Source organism: Carcharhinus amblyrhynchos, chromosome 27, assembly GCF_965287045.1.
Source record: "Carcharhinus amblyrhynchos chromosome 27, sCarAmb.v2.hapA, whole genome shotgun sequence".
Taxonomy (NCBI): domain Eukaryota; kingdom Metazoa; phylum Chordata; class Chondrichthyes; order Carcharhiniformes; family Carcharhinidae; genus Carcharhinus; species Carcharhinus amblyrhynchos.
Window position 1 is genome coordinate 13,657,443 of NC_137350.1, and position 6,833 is coordinate 13,664,275.

Sequence of the window (6,833 nt, forward strand, 5' to 3'; positions counted from 1 at the left end):
AGAATGATAAGATGAACAGTGCATATAAGAAGTAGGATTGTGAGTAAATCACATGGCCCATTAAACCTGCTCAATCAGTCAATACGATCGAGGCTGATGACTCCACTTTCCTGCCTGTTCCCCATATTCTATGATTTTCTGAGACAACAAATGTGTCTGTGTCAGCTTCAATTGATGGAGCATCCACAACCTCTGGGGTAGAGAATTTCAAAGATTAATAGTCCTTTGAGTCTCTCCTTAGCATGGTCCTAAATGATCAACCCCTTAACCTGAGACTGTGCACCAAACTCTAGATTTTCCAACCAGGAGAAACAATCTCTAAGTCTACTCTGTTGAGCCTCTTGAGTACCTTGTATGTTTCCATGAGATCACCTCTCATTTGTCTAAACTCCAAGGAGTATAGATCCAATTTACTCAGCCTTCTATCATAGGGCAACCCAGAAACAAAAGTAATTATTGTAAAGCAGTAATAACATCTTGGGGTTGTGCAAAATATACATTTCAGCAGTTAATGAAAGTTTTTGGGTGACAACTAATAATGCCTATTACATGAATTTATGTCTCATAAAAGTGGCCAGATTGTTGCTGGATGCACAGTATTAAGTTATCAAGATATCATTGCTGGTTACAAAATTGATATCACGATAATTTTAAGAGTACATGCACAAAGGATAGAATTCTATGTAGTTACAACATACATATAACATCTTTAAGACAACAAAATCTCCCAAGATTCTTCACAGGACTATACAAATCAGAGTATGCTATCGAGCCACATAGGGAGATATTAGACCAGATGACCAAAAGCACGGTCAGAGAATAAGTGTCAAAAACAAGGAAAGAGAGGTGGAGAGGCATAGAGAGGGAGTTGCAGAGCTAAGTGTCTAGCCAACTGAACACATGGCCTCCCTTGGTGGAGCAATTATGATTGGCAATGCACAGGAGGCCAGAATTTGAGGCGGGTAGGTATCCCAGAGGATTGTGGGGTTAGAGGAGGTTGTAGAATTAGGGAGGAGAAAGGTCATGGAGGAATTTGAAAGCGAGGAGGTGAATTTAAAATCAGAGACATTGCTTTACTGGAAGCCAATATACGTTAATGGGCAAAGGGATGAGCAGGGAGTGGGACTTGCATTTAAGACATTGGCAGCAGAAGTTGGGATGACCTTAGTCATTGTGAAGACCAGCCAGGAGTTTCAAGTATTTGTGTCAAGTTCAATTACTAGAATTCTATCTAAAGCATTTTTGAAGCAGAATGTCAATGTTCATTACTTGTGTTCCTGACATTAACTTAGAGTTTTGGCTGAGTGCTGGCTATGCTTATGCTGTTCCAGATGCAACCTAGTAGAGAAAGACTAGCATGTGGAAGAGGCCATTCTCTTCAGATTCCTAAGTTATTCTGGTGTAATCAGATTCAAATCAATATAAAATTTGTTCTCTAGAGGGACAGTATGCCGAAATATGTTATGACAAATTGCACAACCAGAGGACTTTATTGAGAAGTTAAGAAGCATTGTAATCAATGTAGTATCAGTTTCACAGCAATACAGATGGGGCCACAAATACTCCCAGGAGCTAGTTTCTTCATTTTATCAGACATCACATCTGGTTACAATCATTGCCAGGTGCCTGAAATCTGCCAAAAAAAATACTGAAACTTTACTCTGCTTGCTTTATCATTTTTCATTTAAACCCAAAATGGAATTACTGTTTTGCAATGGTTATAATTTCTCTGTTTATGTTCTGAATTTCTGGTAGGCAGAACTCTGAAAGAATGCGTAGAATGAAGCGAAAATTCTGTACATTAGTCTCCCAAATGCAATAAGTACTGATACTAATTGATGAGATGGTGTTTGAGTCTTTTGTTATGGATGTACAACTTTGTGACCTTAAAGTGAACCATAAAATCCTACAGTGCAAAAGAGGCCATTTGGCCCATCAAGTCTACACCGACCCCCCTACGTAAGCATCCTACAAGGTACATTCCCCCAGCCTAAGCCTATAACCCTACACATTGATCATGGCCAAACCACCTAACCTGCACATCTTTGGACTTTTTTGGAAATAGTGCCCTGAAGAGGGGGACAGTGCTTAATACTAAACTCTGCCCAGAGACAGGTTCAGGAGATTTTGTTGACTTGGGGTAAGAGATCCAGCCAAAACCTATAGCAAATCAACTGCTACTTTCCCACTTTGAAAGAAACGAAGAATAGCTAATCTTCTAGACACAGAATAAAAGCAAATTTACTGTGGATGCTGGAATCTGAAACCAAAGCTTTGACAAAGGATCACCTGGACTCCAAACATCAGCTCTTTTCTTTCCTTACAGATGTTGCCAGATCTGCTGAGATTTTCCAGCCTTTTCTCATTTGGTTCTAGACCCAGGAACCTGGAGATGGAGAAAAGAAACAGCTCTCACTGTGGAAAGCAAAGGAAAATATTTTTCGCTCAACCGCCATGCAGTATGCTAATCTGAACTGGTTCTTTTCCAAAGAATTGGGACTTGTGAAGATTTAAAGAACAAGGAGTCCCTAGAGGGTGTCTTTCTGCTGGAAGCTGGTTTGAGGCTTCTCAAACCTGAGTCAAATGGCTGTCAAAGGATAATGGAAGGCTTGCCTTGGTGTAGCAAGGAGGGAGGAGCCTGGGACTTAATCTTCAAGGCTACCAATCAGCTGGGAGAGTGATATACCATACAAATGGTTGTTATTATGATGGCCTCGAAGACCACAGGATCATCAACAGATCTCCCCGTGGACTCTTTGGAGTACGAACTGCCTTATTGAGCAACTGGAGGCTTGTTTAATGAGATGTGGTCAGCTGGGGGTTGCAGTAAGACAAGAACAAAGTGACAGATTCTCTAAGAGTTCTCCCAGCAACATTGAAGTGACATCTCTGGAAAATAGGATTCCAGGGAACAGTATTTTTTTTCTACCAGGTCTACTAGCTCACTTTACCTGGACCATTGTTGTAGGTCCCAAAGTGAAGACTTCCTGCCTGTACGCTGCAGGTGAGGCCCTTTCTTTTGATGCACAATTAAAGGTGTTGGTGATAGGAAACTGGAGTTTGGCTGAATTGACGGGGGGTAAGTTTTTTTTTACTCCATCTTTTTCTCTGGACGTCCCCATAGGTCAAGAATCTTTTCCAATAAGAAAAAGCCATCATTGCCTCTTTTTGGGAAACTCATACCCTGTGATACCAGTGGGAAAAATTAGACTCAATGTACTGAGCACATGCTTTACTACTTCTGTGCTAACAGCATTAAAGGAGAAGAAAATCCCCAAGTGATATTTTTAACAGCATGCAGGGCCCCACCTTCCAGTATGTCAAGAAGTCTGATCTATCTGGATGTCCTGACTCAAAACTTTTAATGAGCTAGTAGGCCTGGTTTAAAAAAAAATACTATTCCCTGAAGTCCTATTTTCCAGAAATTTCATTTCAACGTTGCTGGGAGAACTCTTAGGGAATCTGTCACTTTGTTCTTGTCTAGGTTGCGGAAATTAGCTGAATATTGAAAATTGGACTGTCTCATAATGAAATGTTGCAAGACAGATTGGTATGTGGCTAAATGACCTAACCACCCAAAAGAAGCCTTGTCACTTGAGAATGCAGAAAAGAGGCTCAGAAACTACAAAGGGCATTGGAGAGCAACTCCTTCCAATTAGGAGGAGGGACCTTATGTAATCATCCTCAATAGAGCATGCTTATGTAAATAAGGTCTTAGGGTGAAGGTTGGTCCTTTAGAGGATGAGAAAGGGGACCTAGTGGTAGGGGATGAGGATATGGCTAAGGTATTGAATAACTTTTTTGTTTCTGTCTTCACGGAGGAGGACGTGAATAATTTGCCGGGTGTTAGCGATGGAAAGGTGGTAGGACTGGAGGGTCTTAATGACATTACTGTTACTAGAAAGGCGGTGCTCGACAGACTGGAGGGGCTGATTGTGGACAAGTCCCCAGGACCGGATGGAATGCAACCGAGGGTTCTGAAAGAAATGGCGGAGGTGATAGTGGATGCCTTGGTGGTTATTTTCCAGACGTTGCTGGATTCTAGGGAAGTGCCGGATGATTGGAAAACGGCTAATGTTACGCCATTGTTTAAGAAGGGTGCCAGGCAAAAGGCGGGGAATTATAGGCCGGTTAGTTTAACGTCTGTGGTAGGTAAAATGTTAGAATCTGTCATTAAGGAGGAAATTGCGAGGCATCTTGAAGGGAATTGCTTGATAGAGCAGACGCAGCATGGTTTCATTAAAGGGAAGTCGTGTCTGACAAATTTACTGGAGTTCTATGAGGATGTGTCTAGGGCGGTGGATAGAGGAGAGCCGGTGGATGTGGTCTTTCTAGGTTTTCAGAAGGCGTTTGACAAAGTACCTCACAAGAGGTTATTGCAGAAGGTCGAGGGACATGGAGTTGGGGGTAGGGTGTTAGCGTGGATAGAGGATTGGTTGTCAAATAGGAGGCAGAGAGTGCGGGTCAATGGGTGCTATTCGGATTGGCGGATGGTGACTAGTGGAGTGCCCCAGGGGTCGGTGCTGGGGCCTCAGCTTTTTACCATTTATATAGATGATCTGGAGGAGGGAACCGAGTGTAGGGTGTCGAAATTTGCTGATGACACCAAGATTGGGGGAATGGCAAATTGTGCGGAGGGTGTGGAGAGTCTGCAGAAGGATCTAGATAGGCTGGGCGAATGGGCCAGGAAATGGCAAATGGAATTTAATGTTGGCAAGCGTAAGGTGGTCCACTTTGGTAGGAAGAATGGTAGGAAGGACTATTACTTACGGGGCGAAAAACTGCAGCAGGCGACGGTACAGAGGGACCTCGGGGTCTTTGTGCATGAGCCGCAAAACCCAGCTTGCAGGTGCAGCAGGTGGTCAGGAAGGCGAATGGGATGCTGGCCTTCATAGCGAGGGGGATTGAATATAAAAGTAGGGAGGTCTTGCTGCAGCTGTATAGGGCATTGGTGAGGCCGCAGCTGGAGTCCTGTGTGCAGTTTTGGGCGCCGCACCTGCGCAAAGATATTTTGGCCTTGGAGGGAGTGCAGAGGAGGTTTACTAGGCTGATACCGGAGCTGAGGGGGTTGAGCTATGAGGAGAGGCTGAATAAACTGGGCTTGTACTCGTTAGAGTTTAGAAGAATGAGGGGAGATCTCATTGAGACGTATAAGATGATGAATGGGATGGATAGGATAGAGGTGGAGAGACTCTTCCGCTCAAAAAAGACACTAGGACTAGGGGGCACAGCCTCAAGATAAAAGGGGGGCGGTTTAGAACGGAGTTGAGGAGGAACTTCTTCACTCAAAGGGTGGTGAATCTCTGGAATTCTCTGCCCGTTGAAGTGGTGGAGGCTGCCTCGCTAAATATTTTTAAGACGCGGGTTGATGGGTTTTTGATAAGAGAGGGGATTAAGGGTTATGGGGAGAGGGCGGGAAAGTGGAACTGAGCAGCGACAGATCAGCCATGATCTTATTGAATGGCGGGGCAGGCTCGAAGGGCTAGATGGCCTACTCCTGCTCCTATTTCTTATGTTCTTAACCCTCATGTCACCACCAGTTACGGAAAGCAGGGATGACCCCAAGACTATTAGAGAACGTACTCCGAAAGGTACAGTTGCCAGATGATGGATTATTGCAAGTACGATAGAATTACAAGTAGGTGTGGAGCTAGGTGCAGGAGCTGCAGTCTCCATTATTGGAGAACAGACTTGTAAGCATCCCCAATCAGGCATCCAAATCCTGAGGTTGGAAGATATACGAAGGCCAAACAAGCCAGCTAGACAGGGGAGCCTTTACAAATAAAAGGCACCACAATGGCCCCCGTAATTTAGAGGGGGCAATCAGTTCATCACCCATTCGTTGTAGGGAGGCACGGACCAAGACTTGTGGGGAGAGATTGGCTCAACTGATTAAAGATCTTCAGACTAGGCAGGGGGTACTGTACAAAGTTATTAGTAGATATCCTAAGTTTTTCAAGAGAGCCTGGGAAAATAAAAGGAGCCAAAGTCAAGATCTATGTTGTCCCCAGTGCTACACTTAGGTATTTCAGAACAAGAGTAAGACCAGTCCCTTCATGCTGGAGAAGGTGGAAATTGAATTAGGAAGCTTGGGATAGAATAAGGCCTGTACAATTTGCATAATGGGCTGTGCCTGTAGTCCCTATTCTTAAGTCCAAAAAATCAATTCATCTACAATGAACTAACAGTTAATCGGATCTCCAAACTCGGTGGGTACCATATGCCTGAATCAAAGATTTGTGCACCAGCTTAACAGGCAGCAAGATGTTCCCCAAATTGGATATGAGCTGTGCTCATCTTCAGCTTGAATTGCACGGGTCCTACAAATATGTGATGTTCAACACACATAAGGGACTCTATGAGTACACTCATTTGCCCTTTGAGGTCTCGTCCATGCGTGCCATCTTCCAAAGAGTTATGGAAAACATCCTTCAAGGGCTATCCATAGTAGTAGTATGCTTAGATGAGACCTTTGTCAGGGGGCATTCAGAAGACGAACAACTGGCCAACCTGGAAGTCTTGTAGAGATTTTCCAGAACAGGAGTTCACTTGAAGAGGATAAAATGCACTTCCAAATGGCTGAAGTAATCTATTTAGGCTACCAAGTAGATGGCAAGGGGTTATGTCCAGTAGAGAATAAGGTAAAAGCCATCAAGGAAGCACCAACTCCAAGGAACACCACAGAGTTAAAATCCTTCCTGGAATTAGTCAATCATGGATGGCACAGTGACACAGTGGTTAGCACTGCTGCCTCTCAGCACCAGGGACCTGGGTTCAATTATGGTCTTGGGTGACTGTCTGGTTGAGTATGCACATTCTTCCTGTGTCTGTAT